Below are 17,732 nucleotides of genomic sequence, written 5' to 3'. Positions count from 1 at the left end.
CTCACTCTCTCACTCTCTCTCTATCTCTAACTCACTCTCTTTCTCTCTTCTGTGCTACACGTAACACACGTTATACTAACTAGCACGAATCCTTCTCTCCGTATCTGTCTGTCTCTCGTTGTTTCTCGTTCACGTTGCTCTCGCTCGCTTTCTCTTTTCGTATCAGTAGTGGCCTCTTTCTGTGTCTTCCTGCAACAATTTTTGTCTCCCTTTCTCTGCATCTTTGTCCTTCTCGTTTTATCCGTTGTTCGATCTTCTTCTCTGTCTGTCCTAGCTATCTTGTCTCCTCTGTTTTGCGCCTCACCCTATTCTCTGACCTTCTCCGTGTTCCGGCCACTCGGCTGATTAACCGTGAAACAGGATGATTAGGAACGCGACGGCACGCGCACATACGTAAACGCGCATACATTGTAACGGATGATAGTGGATGGAAGACGACGGGGTGCAACGTGACCTCGTGGCGAATGTTCTTCTTTTCGTGCGCGAGTCGGTCGGTAAGAGCGCCCGACCAGCTTTGCCAGGCCGCTCTTCTCTTTCTTTTGCTCTTCTTTTTTTCGCTAACAGGACGACAGTTCTATCTATACGGCTCGCTACTTCCATCGAGCGATCAAGCTCTTTCTTACGTTCTGAACGCGATACCCGCACTCTCGTGAATATTCGACCAGCAAGTTGTGCTTTGTGCATCTTCCAGCGTAACGTTCTTTCAACCGAAACCTCGTCGTTCGTTTTAGTGCGCCTGTTTTAAAACCTGTTGTCGTGGACACGTTGTCTGTGAGCGAATGTCTGTGAACAGATGTTGGTGCATTTGGGAAAATCGGACGAAGTTCGACGTTCGCCTTGAAAGTTTTTCGAAAAACGCGATTCGACCACGAGAATTATACGGGAGAATTTAAATTCGTACGAAAGTCGTGGGATTTGCGTTGATCGAAGATCGAGGGGAAAAATTGTTCCCAGTCATGCAAGAATCGAATAAAACTGTTTCCTAGGCGCTTAAAGGCCATCGTGTACGTAACAAAAAGCTAAAAGTGAAGTTCAAGGTAAACGTTAATAAGGTTAACGTACGTGTTCGTTCGATACTCGAGGATAACGATACGCTTTGACACGGAAAATGTCTTCCGCCTTCGAGTACTCTTGCTTCTTACTTGTAAACTTTGATAGATACATAGGGATAAAAAGTCGACGTTGCATAAAAAAATCATCGAAATCGTTGTTATCAAGAACAGAAGTTTGCTTACTTGGAGAAAATGTGTCTTACGAGAAAAAAATACGTAAAATTTGCGTTATTCGTTTCGTAAGATATAACTTCGAAGACCATAGAAAAATTAATCAAGGGAAACAAAATAAATAGATAAAGAGAAATTAAATAAAAAGAAATGGTAATTTTTGATACTTAATAGAAATAGTGGTCGTAAATAAACGTAGAATCAGAATTTGCTTACGAGTGGGTGGAACAAACTAAGATAAGGCAAACGTTGGATAAAATTATTTTTCCTTTGGTAGGACGCGTTCCTAATCAGCTCTACTCCGCATTTCTTCCATCTCGTAGTTTCATTTCCATCTTCTTCGGTCACCGTCCGAAATCCCTTCTATCTCGATCGACGAACTTGGTAAACGAGATCCGAAAGCTCAGCACACGTCTTGCGGAATAGCGGAGTTTATGGTCTAGTCAGAGCGAGTAGGATCGATATTTAAGGAAAAAAGAAGCATACGCGTGAATTCCTGAATTTAAGGCCAGCACAAGCGCAGATATATCGTTCTTTTCCTTTTTCTTTCCTCTTTTCTTTTTATTCCCCTTTTTATTTCCTTTTTCTTTCTCCTTTTATTTTCACTACAATGCAGCGAGGGTATCCTTTATCCTCAAATTAAATTCTTTAAATATTCACAGGGTCCGTTTCAAAGATCGATTTCAAACATTTTTCTCATATTTTATTCATCGAGACATTCTCGGCCATGTAAAAGTGTCGAGATTAGCCAATTACCACACTTTTGCCATCTTTCATCGGAAAGTTCAAATATTTGATCCAAAAATCTACCTACCTTGCAACGCAAGTTTGACGCAAGTAGACTAATAAAATCCACAGATTTCGTATACATGAAATTCTTACGTTAAAAGGTTTTAAATCTTCCTTCAAACGTTTACTTAGACTTAGGTCGAAGATACGCATGAAAGCGACCAGCATTTTGTTGGAGTTGTAATTTCCCAGACAGATTCAGAAAAAGAAACACAGATCGTAATTCAACCGATTAATCGTTCGTTTCGTATTTTACGTAATGTAAAATAGACGTATTAATTAAAGGTATCCCGGTCCGTTTGTCCGTAGCGGCCACTACTTGCAGCGACTCAATTGCTCACTTACTTCATCGTCTGGATCGTCTTGATCGTCTTGATCGTCTTGATCGTTTTAACATTTTTCCACCCTTGAATCAGCATCGAATCGAATCAGCATGGAATCGAATCAGCATCGAATCGAATCAACATCGAATCGAATCAACAGGCCAAGCTCGACGGTTACGAATAGACGGAGTTAAAGCTCGATCTAAACGCGAAACCGGCGATACGCGCGTATTTCAAGCGCACCGATTAAATTTCAAACTCGATCGGGCGTGGCGTAAAACATCGATTCGTGATTTGAAAAGCATTTTTTGTTTTCGCCTGTCTGCCTCGTGTACGCTCGTCCGATGGATCGACCGAACATTCGAGCTCGAGGGTCATTCGAACTCGATATCTCGTCAGCACGAGTACATCGCTGTCGATGTGCTAAATGATTTTAAAAAGAAGAAAACGCGCGATGTCTCGCGCAGCTGGTTCACGTGCACGAGCAATCGACACAAAAGAAGAGGAACGCAAGGCTCGCGCCTCCTGGAATTGCGAAATATCGACGAAAAAATACCCATCTTCGTTCTATGCTGGCTCTCTCTCTGCCTTGTCTCTAATAGTTGGACGAACAGGGTCGACGTTTCCGCGTGTCAGTTGCTTTACCGCTGCAAACCAATCTGACAGTTTTTTTCGTCGCGTATCGCCGTCCATTAAATCAGACGTACGTCCACGTGTAGATAAACAGACTACAATTCCATTTTAAACGGCTTCGTCGCTGAGAATAAAACTCGGCGCAACTTGCAGAAGAAAGCCGAAGAAGAAGGAAAAGTAATCTATGCAGAATATAAATTTTATTAGAAATATAAGCGAAGAAGGCGATTCTCGAATCGTCGAGTCTCAAAGTTTCGTTTTATCTGCTTCCTTTTATTCTCTCTACGTCTGAAAATTCCGTCTTCCACGTATTCGTGGAGCACGACGAAAGTGGCAGTCGATGTTGATCGAAACTGATACGATTCTTACGATACGATTAAAGATTAGAAGTTAATCGGAAAAAATACAAATTACCAATTACCACCGAAACGCGTAAATCGCCGAAATATGGCTGAACCATCGTGGAATTCAGCCAACTCGCAGAGCAAACAGCAGGTATCTCAGCGAGTATACACAATGGTTACTCACAACAAAGTAAAAGTCGCGAGGGAGGACGATCGATGCCGATGAAGAACTAGATAAAGGAGAGAGATGGAAATACGAAATTCTAGAAACGCGAGTATCGACGAAACGACGAACGGGCAAAAGAAAACTGAAAAGTTGCAATTCACAGGAGAATGTATCCGCTGTGGTGTGACGGATGTCGAGCTACACGGTGCAAAGCAGCGCCAACGATATTATCCGCGTACACCCTTTGTTAAGCCAGCTGCGTCTATTTCGTACACGTATGTATAACTTTGCACCCATATACGAGTACAGCTAGCTAGTACAAGGTTGCACGCCTAAAACGTGCTGCGCGCCCTAAGCTCTCTCGGTCTACTACACTGCGTTTTAACTATACACCGCTTTCCATCCTACACGTACCTATGCAGAAAGGTACGCATTTGTTACAAGCACTGGACATACGCGTAGACGACAACGTGGCCATTGCGGTTAAGTATCCTATTCGAAGAATCTTTTAGCATCGACCTGATCGTGATTCGCAATTATCCAAAGTATCCGCATATCGTAACGCGGTTAATAATAATCCGGTTATTTCGTTACGAATAACTGGATCGATGTACCGTTTAAACGGTGTAAGCAAACGCAGAGAACGAACGTCTTAGCTTCTTTCCCAAAAAATGTATCGCCATAAGGTAACTTTTTAAGAGAAAATTCGAACAGTTAGATCATCGAATTCAATGTCGTTCAAAGATTCGTAATCAGATGGAAGCATAGAGAAGCCAAGCGAGCGGCGGCCTGGCGAATGAACGTTCCCTCGTGAAAACACGCTCGTGTCACGCTGCGATACGAGAATCGTCGATGACTCGATTTCGATTCGCAAAAAAAAAAAAGAAATAATACCACTACCACCGGACCACCTGCTCTCCGTAGCTTTTAAAAGCGAACTTGCGGGAATAATGGCTTCCTAACGTAAAGCCGGGACGCGTCCAACTTTGAAATAAAGAGGCAAGAACTTTCAGCTGCCAATATTTTCGCGTAGCTGCGGCACATTTTAATAACCTAAACGCAAGATCCTGGTAATGTCGTACAGACGAGTAAAGCCACCGACATTTTCCACAGCGTACACGGGTATTTCATTTGCGAACGATAAATTTCCCCGAACCGAACTGCGTCTATCTTCTTCGAGTTTTATTTTTTATCTTCGTTCGTCCTTTCCATCTTTCTCTCTTTCTTTCTTTGCGAATACTAATCAACGTAATTGCTTCCAGAGCTCGCACGTGCAGGGAAATTCATATAAATTTTCTATTTACGCGCGTATTGTTTCCACATCGACCGTATTTGCCGTATAAAAATCATAGACACGCTTTAGTGATGAAACGCACGGTATTGTACGTTTTATTTCTCGTTACATTCCGATAGTTGGATGACAAAAGCAAGTGCAAATCTTACATAGGCTAAAGTGAAATGCATATGCAGCCATATTGTATATGCATATGCATATGCAAATGCAACCAAGGTCATAAAATGACATTTCTGTTTATTCTTTAAAAAGGAGTGGAGAGAGAGAGAGAGAGAGAGAAAGTTGAGGGAAAGGAAGAAATAGTTTATCCTACTCTAGTCGGTAGAAACTTTCATCACACCATCCCTAAAGATAGAATTGTCACGTAAATTCAATATCAGACAAAACTATAACTACTACCACTACACACACACACGCACACACAAGCGCGCAAACTATCGAGTAGATCGGAAGCGTTCAGCGGTTAGCGGTTACAAGTGGAAGATTGAAAAAACGTTGGAAAGAAGTTATCATCGCGAGAAAAGCTATTTACACGAGCATGAACTGCTCGTTAAACGTTGATGCAGTGCATGTATCGTAGCTGTGTTGCATTTCCTATACATACAGTGTACGCGTGACACATATACACTAGCATTAGTGGCTATCGTCCATTCGTTTACGAAAGTAGAATCAGGAAACATCGGATATCGTTGTCGAGCATGGAGAGATCGAGCGTTTACTGAACGCCAGATACACAACCTCGATCACCTACCCGGTCGACAAACGATCTACCCACCGATGTAAATCCTCGTTTTCCAGACCATAAGCTGAATAATTATTAATTAATAAAGTTGGCCTGGTGACACAGTAATTCGTATACCGTTTCTCATCCCATCGAATCAAATTTTACCAATTAGAAAATCAAACTAGAAATAATAAGGGTATAGGGATGGCGGGCTATCTCGAGTCTACCTCACTATCGACCGGTGCATCGCTATGTTTGATATTTAAATGAAATTGAAATTTCAACTGTTGCGCTCGCCGTATAAACATTTCCTTTGTAAAGCCTAATTCCTTTCCCCAGCATCCTTAGAAGCGAGATTATTCGCAAGTTACGTTTGCCTTGACAGAGAATGTGGGCATAGTTTTTTTCAAATATCGAACCTACTCAATCACGAACCAACAGCACGATCTACTAATCTTCTTCTTCCTAAACAACAAGTAGTTGATTCGTTGGATATTCGCTCGTGAGTAACGATCGGAATATCACGGCTGCGCGAGAACTGTTTCTTCGTTAAACATACAACCGATGTTTCCATTGAGAAAATTGTAATTTTGGTTGCGTGCGAAGTCTTCCAAGCACGTTGGAAGAATCTTTAACTTTGGAAAAGTAAAATAACAGCGCACTTGAACGAGCAAGTAAATCAAAGTCCGTGCAAGTTGCACGTTCGACGTGTCTACTACACCGTGCCCCGTGTCACTCCGTAGTCACGAAGAAAATCGATCGAGATTTATCGCGCTCCACTTTGTTTCCCGGCTGTCACAAGAGAAGAACGTGAATAGCCAGCTTCCACGAAACTGCCGGGGGCTTCGCTTTCGTCAACTTTCGTCGACTTGACGGTATACATTGAACATTGTTCATCCTGTTTCATAGCCCCATCGAGTATTAATCCATTAACACCCCCCGCCTACATTAACTTCGGTTGCCAAGTATAATTGGCGCTATATATCGTAGTCCGTTTCATCCGTTCGCTGCACCAGGCAAGCAGAAATTTACTGCACCAATTAACGACTAAATTACCACGCAGATAATCTTACATCGTTTCACCAGCAAACGAGAAAAGGTCACTGCAGTTCGTTTAACAAGGTACGAATAATAAATATCGGTGGATCATACGGACGCGTACGTCTCGATTCGTTCGATAAATTAAAAATAACTCCTTGCGAAGAGTATTTAAAGAAATTGTGTCTTCTTTCTTCTTTTTTTGCAATTTCACGTATACTTTAACATACATAATAAGATATTTATCAACTTGCCAATTCGAGTCACGAGACAATCTAATCAAAATTTCATCATCTCCTTCTACTTGCTTTCGATACTTATTTATTTCCCGAATCTTTATTTTTATTAGAGAACGTTTGAAATAATTGACTTTAAGAAAGTAGTAATACGTTCTAAAGTCTATAACAGCAAAACTATTAACCTTGATCGAAAGCGAATATACCTATAGAGAAAAGGGAGGTTAAAAGAACGAACAGGTATATACGTAACATCGACCCGACAAGGACTCTGCAAATTAGATCGAAATTTGTTCAAATCTACTTCCCTGCTGTTGAGGTCAATATCATATTCAAATCGATACCGCTCGGTGATTTCTTGAACTCGGAGATCAAATCAGATCATAAACGTAAAAGCTTTCCGAGTGGTACGTGTTTCCCATATAGTCTCAGGGACTAAAAGAATTCTCGATACCTGCTATCGAACGTAGTCGCTGTACCTACCACTTTGTAACATTTTTCTTTCATTTATTTATTCGTAACCATTACAGGCTCGACGCTATAGCTAGAACAAACAAAGAGTGTACAAGAGAAACACTCGACAGCGTGTCTCTTCTTTTTCTTTCTTTTACCTCTCGTGTTCCGCGAGTCTTTCGTTAAATCACGTGACTTAATCCCGTTACGATTCGCCAATTTTTATTTCTCAATCTCGCTCATCTTTCAACAAACGAAAACATTGCTAATCTTCTTAGGAGTAGCTTCGAGGCAATGTGGAAGCGAAAAATCACGTATATTCCTTTATTCGCTGGACTTATGAAATATTTCAGCAATGGATAAATACGAATGGAAGAATACTCTGTTCGTGTAACTTAGCGTAGTGGCCATCGCGCACGCTATACACACCCCAAGATGTGTACTTTGTAAAATGAGAAAAACATTTCTTCGTCCGCGTAGGTTCAACGCGTAATTTTCTTTTACTTTTTCACCGTGAGGTTAATCTTGCACGCGTAGGTGGTGAGCGTAAAATGCCAGAGCCGAAATCAGAACGCAGCCCACGTTCTTTTCCACTTGTAACGCAACTTTCGACATTCCCAGCATAGTTTCGTTCCACTGTTTCCTTACACTGCCATGGCAACCATCACGAATACTACGAGTGCAATCACGACCATCTATCGACGAACCAAGTTTTGCATACAAGGCGACACACCCCCAAGTATTTCTACACGTACACGTCATCAGCCGGTTTTATGACGTACGTTGTTTTACGCGAGTCGCGTACAGATGAAACGCTTAGGAAAAGAAGAACGTGCTTTGGAATAAAATACAAACCAGAGGTGTTACTATCCGTGCAATTGGTTACACGAGTACTTGAAAAGTACGTTACGCACTTGGGACGTACCAAAGAATGAAAAATATCAGAGTATGTTTTACTTGGCGGGTACCTTTTCCGTAGGCTGACGATGTTTCATGCGATTTGATACGAACTACGGTTTAGTTGGAACGTACTCCGTCAAAGGTAATCGTTACTAATACCGATAAAAACTGTTTAGGACAGGAATTACTAATATTCGTTGTATATTTTATCGTGCTTCGCTGAAACTTTTCTAACTTTACTAACTTCGTTAGATATTAAAGTCGGCAAGCAATTAATTATTATCTTTATTTCGACACGTTGATTCGTATAAATAAATTGAAATTGAAAATAAAAGTTGGCATCTTAACGATTAATGGAATTTATTATTCTTGTTATCTCGATATATCTCGTACATTATTCGTTTCTGATCTTATCCAGTCTACTCGAACCATTTTATATATTTATATTCCGAGATGATATCGATTATCTGATTTATTTAGATATAAATATTAGCAAACACGTAATCTTTTCCCTATCAACGTAAAAATCCCAGCTTTCGGAATATTTGAAAATAAGTGCCTTATATTGCAGTAACGTAGTATTGCGGTAAGTTTCAGAATACGAATAGAATACATTGCGGCTAACGAATGAAATGGTTTCATGCTTTCGCAGAATTAAAGAAACGCGATGTTATTACGATACACGCACCCCCTCTGCTCTTGGTTTCGAGCTCGCACACGCACTAGCCAATCGAACTTTATATTTTATTATAATCACGTTGATCATGGTGGAATTGCGTTTTCAAATTCCTTTATCCGATTATCCGTTTTGTTCGGCGCATATATAATATAATATATAAAATAATATATAAAATATACGTACGCGTACCCGTTGCACCTGCAATTGCAATTTCGCGTACAGTATGAGAACGTTATATCTATGTTGTGGCCAATCTGCAAGTAGCCTGCAGTGGCACGAGAATAATGTACCTTCCATACTCGAGACAGGTGCGTTGTTCTCAGGTAGTTGGGTGCAACGAATTAAACGTAAATCGATCGTTGTCGGTCTATGTCTCTCATCTTCTATTCATCATTTATTAAACCATCTGCCTAAATATCGAGAAAAGCCTAAAATATGCTTCCATAGAAGAAATCAATTTTCATAATACGATACGATTGAAGAGAAAACTTGTATTTCAATATAATTAAAGAGAATTATCTATATTCATATACGCGTGTTTCATCGTCATCCTGTGCACGACTTGTTACCATTATGGCGGTGCCATAATCCTCTGCTTTGATCCGACCAACCGAAATGTTCATTCAATCGGAGCAACTTAATCCGAAACTCGCGCGAGCGTTAGATTTCACGTAAAATCGGAATAGGCAATTATGGAGTAGTTCTGTCAAGTTACGGACGTACGTGACGTTACAAGGTTACACAGCTGCATCCACAAATCCCCATTGGTGTGCTTAGAACGCTGCACGTCATTTTGCCAACATAATTCAAGACTTACACTTAAAGACTTACTTAAAATTGCCATCAGAATCAGAATTCTAAATCATCTTCTATTTAGTATTTAAAGATCAGCGCGTTTCTAGAAAACGATAGGTAACTCTATAAAAATGTCAATTTATCACAGCATTTACATATCAATTAATTAGGTCGAAGCATATTGAATTTCATTTAGCAGTACATGCATGTCATGTTTCAAAGAAGAAATGCTTGGAAAATAAGGTAATGCCCAACTATCCCCTGTATACAGATACAACGTATTTTTGTTTTCATGTGTTTCATTCGTCAAAGCGACGGTTGCTTAGATCCATAGTCCGTTAGAAGAGAAGCGTAGAACAAGAAGAATAGCTGATCGACGGATAAATCTTCGGTCTGAACAACGTTTGCTAGGTTAATCAGACTCGACCACGTGCTTAAAGTATTTAGCCTGCAGAGAATGGTCGAGAGGCTATGCGTGAGATCAGCTCGAACGATTTAAAATAATACATTGCGACGCATAGAAATCACGTACGTACGCAACATCTCTGGATCGATCGACACCGTGTGCCCTGTTCGTTGCATAACTTGAACCAACCGCGCGAAGGAACGTTAATTACCAGGGCAACGTTAATTTAGCCGCAGTGGCGATGCGCGGCCATCGTGACGATAATAATTACGATAACGATAGGAATGGTAATTACGTTATCCGTTCGATGCAATCGCCTCTCTCGTCCGTTTTCGTTCAACTTTGTGCCCGTTTAAAGGCGGCTACCAACTACTAGGCTTCACGCCTACCTTCGCGCCACGCGATACAGCCAATTTCGACAGATCTCGATCGGCGACCGAAGCATCGCATGATCGAGTTGCTCGTGATCACCATCGAGCCACGTTCGTTGTCCAATTTCGTCTATCGCTTCGTAGCGAGGCACGAGGAAGCGAGACAGGCCACGTTAAACCTACAGACTACGTATGTACGTGTATCGAATATACGTTATGTGGATACACGGGCGTATATTCGACAACCTCCTACGTTCTAGGTTCTCCGCTACATATACCTCTATACGCAAACGGTGCATGCGTACGAGCAAGTACGTATTAGACGTCGTATTATTCTGTCATCGATACTAAGACTATGTTTCAAGGGTAACGCGCAGCCAACCACACCGGAGGGTTGCTCGCGTGGCTTCGAACGCGTAAAATAGACGTAGAATAAGTAGAAAGCCGATTTATGCAGCAGGTTTTTATCGTTTTTATCGTTTTCATCATTTTTATCACGGGAAACGTGATAAACGTGGTATTAGCGCGACTCGCGTACGCGTCCAAGCTTTCGTTTCGCCAGAAGTTCCTGTCCTATATCTACACCATCTACGTTTTCTCCAAATGAATTATTCGAGTTTCGAAAAGCTAGATGTTAACTAGATGTTTCGGTGCTAATAGAATTAAGAAATTCTCAAGAGCTCGCATACGTTGCGCGCTCTCTTCTACAATTTTCATTAAAATTATCGTACAGGTGAATACGTCGTATAAAAATTTACCAATATCAGCGGTGTACAAAATCTCACGATTCGACGTTTGAAACGCTATCTTCCGATCAGCACGTAACATCTAACGACGCGTTGACGAACGACCGAGCTGAACGTAATATTCAGGACTAGAGCTAGTAGTCAGATAACCACAGGTAAATTAAACGGCCAGCGCGCGATCGTACGCTCGTCATTCCAAATGAAACGGTGAACTGAACCAACTACCAGATAAAAGATGCCAAGAGAAATGGCGAGATTTACCTGTGTAAAAGTGGTACATCGAAAGCTTCGTTTCATCGCTGCTCTGTTGGCGCGAGATTTCTATTCCTACAAAATCAACCGATTATCGTTGACGAATAAGTCCTAATTACAAATCTGTAATTAGCTAATCAGCTTCTGTAACGTGTAATCGTTAATCGGTAATTTTTTTTTAATCATTCGCGTAATTTTACTTTACGATTACTCGCGTAATCCAGATCGCTTAGTGCTATGACTGCGGGATTCAGTAGCATTAAAATATTCATAGCTATGGGAACTAGTCATAAAAAAATTCTAATTGTTTCGTAATTAACGATCAATCGAGCGATCGATCCTTTTCTTCCTCGTTAACCAACGATTATTAAACGACGAGTAATCACGATTAGTAACCTGATTTTACGTTAATCATCGTACATTAATCGATCATTGATCAGATTACGTTTTGCTAAATTCTGTTACGTATACACGCTCGTAGACTAACGACGTAAGAATAATAAAATTACGAACATCAGATGTGCGCGTATACTCGAGGAAAGATGTTAAGGTTCGTTTAATCAAAGACATTCATCTAAAACTGGTTTGATTAAATGGACCACGTAATACTCAATTAAATCGTGCATCCGATGCAATACGATCGTTGTACGTTGTTTATAACGATCGACCCGACCCGTTCTATTCCGAGTAGCTGGAAGACGAACAATTGGTCGCACAGTGAAGAGCGTTAAATAATTAAATGCGACACATCGCGATACGCGACACGGAGCTGTCGTTTCGCTGGTTCAAAAGTATTCAGACGATCTAGGAACGAAACACGAGTCAACTTACAAATGGAGCTTCCCATGCAAAATTCGTTTCTGTTAATCTGTGTTGACAACTTCATTGAACGAATACATTTAAAAATCCTCGTCTTTCTCTTGTACTCGTTTCTCCAGTCTCGTAAATCGTTAACATTTAAAAATCGCACTTCCTATTGCGAGAAAATTTCATATTAATCCAATTCAGAGATACCACATAAACTGGAGTTAGTATTACGAATGACGACTTTTATCTGATAAAAATGTTTGATTTCGAAAAAGTAACCAATTAATTAAACGTATCCCCTGTTCCATTCTGTCGAAGTTGATAAAAAAAAAATTTACCACTAAATTAACGTACGTTTCACCCTTGTTCTGATAACCTCGCAGACATGTAGTTAAGTTTGCTGATTCGAGCTTGTTACGAACTTACCTTTACGATCCACTAATAAATCACGAAACCATAAAGAAATCACAAAAATTAAGAGGCACGTGACCGCGGCGGAAACGAACACGCGGAAATACGAATTGTGCGTATGCTACTAAGATTTATCCGCATAGAAATAGCGCATAGAATATGTCGATGAAATCCGAGTCAAGTTCACGCAATACGTGGTAATACAAAAAGTATTCGTATCATGCCGTAATGTGCTGCAAAAAGCCGCGTATACATTCGCGTATATTGATATAGATATATTTCCCCTTTAATAACGACGATGCCATTAAGCTTCGTGAAACGGATACATTCTCATCTTTCTCGAGAAATAACGTTCATCACGGCCGAATCAAATTTGGTAGAACGTCGAAAGAGATAATAAAGATCGTGTCGAAGCTAAATGCTATCATGGTAGAGCTAAAAACGAAAAGAAGGGACGACTTGCACGCAGAAAGATGATGGCTCGAATACGCGAAAGCACGCTGATTCCGCCAGATAAATTACACCCCTGTGGATATAGGTTTTGAACTATAACGGTAACTAACGTATATAACGTATGGACGCATTTAGCCCATTAATGCCATAAATTTTATCGTTGAAAGGCTCGTCGATAGTTGGTCATATTATATATATATATATTATATTATGACATAGCTTAAAGGATATTAAATATCATAAACGACGAATATCGTAGAAAAAGCGGTAAAACGGTAAGACGTATGATATATGATAATAAACGAGGCGCGATAAAGTCAACGTCGCTTTTTTTATTTCTCTCTTTTATTTCCCTTTTTTTTTCGTCACTCGGATTAATTAAACAGCTACCGAATCGATTATTCGTGAGATTTTATTACTCGACGCGGTCGATCGTAACGAGCGTTACATTTTGGCGTTACACTCGAAGGAACGAACAAATCGGCGAGAAATCGAACGAACGTAAAATAACACGCATCATCCGACAACGATAACGTTTTACGATACTTTAGAATAAGTTTTCTCTCGCCGATGGGAAATATCTTTGCACGCGTCTATTCGGTTTCCTCGAGCTTATCAGATGGAGCACGCGCTACGAGACTATCCGCCCGCGAATAACACCGCCGTGAATGCACACCTGCGGGACAAACGGCGATTTATATTTATAAACCGTAATACCGAGGCATTTATATTTCAACACAGTGCTCCACAGGTACATGTACTTGGCAAGTCGTATACCGAAACGAACCAAGAAAATATCTTTACCGAATAAAAAAAGATATCCAACGTTGCGCGTGTCTTGTAAAACAGCAAATACGTGTCCTGTCGTGCAGCAAAATATAGAAAGGAATTTTAAGGATCAAGGAAAAAATAACTTTATATGGTGTGTCGAAGCGGTAAACTACGATATTTCAAAAATAAAATTTTCCACAATCTTGCTGAATCCGTGAATCTTTCAATGTTCTACTCTTTTCATCTTTAGGACTTTTTTTCGGTCGGAAAACACCGATAACAATCGTAGATTTACTTTATAAACGTTATAGTCTGGTATTTATTTTAACCATAAAAAGATGCAAAAAGTTTGACAGAATTTCCTCGGCACAGTTATTTAACATTTATCAGTGAGAATTTTTTGCACGAGGAGGAAGTCGCGAGCAATTGCGAATGATCGCTACGTTTATAAAACAGCTGAAATCAACTTCGTTTTGATCGTTTACCGACGATTAATCTCGACGGAATTGCTACTTCATTTAGCCGGTGTCCGCGGGGAAAGAGAGTTGGGCGCGTTCAAATATTCCTGCCGAGCGAAATACCGTGCTGAAAACCACGAGTATAATTAATGCGTATCTACGCGAAAATACAGCCAGGCAGACGAGGATACCTGCAAAGACCAACTTGAAATTTTCATCCACAGAAATTTTTCTCTTCTTTCCTCCTCCTTCTCCCTCTTCCCTTTCACTCTCTCTCTCTCTCTCTCTCTCTCTCTTTCCATTATGAGCAGAACTGTGAATATTTTTGCTCTTATCCAACCGTCGAGGAAGAATATGCACAAGAAGTGTATATACGTGTTAAACTTTATCCGTATTCCTGTCATTCTCATCTTACGCGTGTCAAGTCTCAGCTAGGAAGGAAATTATAAAAGTTATCCGGAAATAAGAAAGAAAGTAGCCGTCTATTTCGCACGGATTTTCACGAAATGACAGTTTACTTGGTTGTTCGTTCCTTCTCGTTCCACGCTGTTACGAATTAATACAAAACTCGATTAAACTGCTCTCTTGTTGCGCCATTCAATTAATTCGACGTCGGCAAAACAATTGTCGGATAATTACTAACGAGATTTGAATGATTTCGCTCGAGTTCGATTCAACGCGTTCCTTGCCTGTTCCTCCTCTTCTTTCTGTATTCTCTCTCTCTCCCCTTGCCCCTCACGCTTGTCCTTGACCTTGATCGAAGATCAGGTTAATTTTGCTATTCCTTCTCTCTCTCTTGAGACAGACTTAATCTCGTTTATACATTTTCTCCTACGTTGGCGTATTCGTTGCGAATCGTAAGTTTATTTCACAGATTATCCCTATTGTTGAGATTATTAGATGTATAAACAGAGAAACGCGTGGTTAAATTGTAAGGTAGAAAAATATATTTTAATACAGAAGTGTAATTACAAGTAAGAATACAATTTGAGCTGGTCCAGACCGCACGATAGTAGTGTTACCCTATAACTGAAAAACCCCGAAGCCAACGTCGCCTGCCTACTGTTTATGGTCTGCCTGCGTCCCAGTCTTTTGTCTATACGCTGTCGATGGCTTCAGTGCTTGAGAAAACTAAAAAGACCGGATGTAGAGTTTTCTTAGAAGTGGTGACCACTTCAACGCCTATTTTCGGTGCAAGAGAATATTTCTTGAAACGACGGAAAGACCGAGTTTCAAGCGTCAGAGTATGGGCGAAACTGGTGATCGGCAGATAACGAACCAATATGAGTCGCTATCGATCAACTTGGAAAGAATTACAAGTGAAAAGAGCGCCGGAAACATTAGGAAGGAAATTAGGCAACGAGACGATGATAAAAGCTGCAAGCCTTATTCCTACTAAGCCTTTTAATCGCTTCGTACGATAGGTCGAATAGGAAGAGAATTCTGTTTTCATGTCTCAAAAGTCGTTAACTACCGCGTTCGAGAAGAGAACAGAAGAAAAGTGCAAAGATCCAAATGTGAAATACAACACAACAGTCTTGTTTTCACACTGTGCGAAACGATTTCATACTAGAAAAGACTCATAAAGGATATAACCTAACTAACACGAAGATGATACCCCACTGGGGGTAGCCACCCACATGATAATCACACAGCTAAAAAATTCTACCAAATGTCCAAATTGGACAAATTGTGAATGTGAAATATTAAATAAAAAAAAAAAAAAAAAATACTAGAAAAGTGAAAATTCGTACGCTCGAGTGTCGGCGACGAGCGAGGAACGATTCGGAGACTGCGTGTGGAAATTTGGTTGCACGTGGCAAGATTGTCGTCTGCCGCCAAGTACGAATGTGGTACGATCGAGGAGCGAGAGAGTCGTGCTAAAATTGAAATGACTTTGCTATCGTATTATCGTTAGATATAATTCTTGATACTTTATTTTATACGCTACCCAGCGCAATTCCTACAACACAAATGCTTATACGTTTCTAAAAAGGAAACGAGTTACGATGAAATCGATGAGTTCCGCGTCCCTAGCTCTCGTTAAAACGGTTTAAAGCTAACGATGGAAAAATTGGCTGAAAAAATTAGTTGAAAAAGATAGTAGAAAAGCTCAAAACTCCTGTGCGATTTGCTTGAGACGACGGTGGATTTACCTGGTACGTTCACCTGGAAACAAGGAAGCTCGACGAGCCGGCCTGTCTCTCGTCTTTCTCGAACGAGAAACGCAACAGCAGAAGGGAGCTCGCCAAGTGGCGAAATCGTCCGTTAATTAAATGTTCCTCGGCTGGGTAGCTTCGCCAGTTTAACGCGCGATCCTGGCTGCCACCGCGCCGCGCCACTATTTTAACTTTATGCGCGATTTTAGCACTATGCTCGAAGGTTCTTACGTCAACGCACGACCCATGCCAACCGTCGAGCACAAGCACGAAACCAGGTCATCTTCCAATTAGCGAAAGCGCAAAATGTCGCACTAGCGAGAAAATTCCCTAAACGAGAGTTTACGGCTCGCGGGCTGAAACGGCGTAAGCACGTTGCGTGCATCTCGTGCGCTCCTCGAGAAGAGTATAGCAGCGTGCGTGTAAAATCCCTGTAGGTCAGAACTGACTAATCCAGAGTTCGCGTGGTCCCAATAATTCCACAGATATTTCCTCTTTTAATTAGATTTTTCTGCCATTCGGCTGTTCGAATCGTCCATTCGTTTTACCATTCGTTTTCAAACAAAGTTCCATCATTTGGTCTTATGTACATTAAATTCACCTATCTCTAGAATATCAAGCTTGCAAGAATAAGATGTAACAGCGAATTTCTGTCCCATTTAAACGCCGTCTAAACGGCGATCTTTCGACTCCCAACGTTTGAACACGCGCTAACAAATTGCGGTTTCTTTTATGGGTTTATAGGAAATTTCAGAGTGGAAAATTCCACGGAATATGAAAAAATGTGTGAAATATCGAAAGCATAGTACTTTGACGGTTTAACGATACTTTTCACAATAATTGAACTATATTGTGAAAAATACTAATTTTTTTTAACTACGCGTTAATTATATTAAAAATTCTTACGTATTCGTCGTTTGATAGTATCACATATCGAATGTTCCTTCGCGGAATATTTTTTCACACGGTTTTAAAACGAATTATTCTCTCAGTTGGAACAACAAGTAGAAGAACGAAAAGAATAAAGTATTTAAAATTTATAAAATTAATTAATTTTCTGTATAAAATTGGGGAACAGTGGCGCAAAATATCAAATATATAGAAATTTGTTAAAATACGAGATCAAGTATCGTGTGGTTGCAACAGCAGTGGACACAGTGAAAATCCACTTTAACGTTTCTTTATCCAAGCATCGATAATCCGTTTTGTTCATTGCGTGGATACGCTCGTTGAAACACCATACGTATATTCCATTCACAGCTGTAAATACACGAACGGTGTAATAACGTTATCTGCCTGCA

The 17,732-nt window shown here is 40.5% G+C and overlaps 2 protein-coding genes across 2 annotated transcripts in view; one reads left to right on the top strand and one right to left on the bottom strand.

Annotated features, from left to right (window-relative positions):
* Positions 1-622, bottom strand: part of LOC117237812 (radial spoke head 10 homolog B-like) — a 44,624-nt gene extending 44,002 nt beyond the window's left edge. The window contains exon 1 of the mRNA XM_033502171.1: positions 81-622. The gene's annotated coding sequence lies outside the window, so the exon portion shown is untranslated. The remainder of the gene's footprint in view (positions 1-80) is intronic.
* The window catches only part of LOC117237807, a 75,086-nt gene that overhangs the window by 397 nt on the left and 56,957 nt on the right, over positions 1-17,732 (top strand). The gene's annotated exons all lie outside the window — the stretch shown is intronic.

The sequence above is a fragment of the Bombus vosnesenskii genome, unplaced genomic scaffold (assembly GCF_011952255.1).
Source record: "Bombus vosnesenskii isolate JDL3184/JDL3185 unplaced genomic scaffold, Bvos_JDL3184-5_v1.1 scf7180000013403, whole genome shotgun sequence".
NCBI lineage: Eukaryota > Metazoa > Arthropoda > Insecta > Hymenoptera > Apidae > Bombus > Bombus vosnesenskii.
The sequence above is the reverse complement of the archived record's forward strand: the minus strand, read 5'-3'. Positions and strand labels throughout refer to the sequence as shown.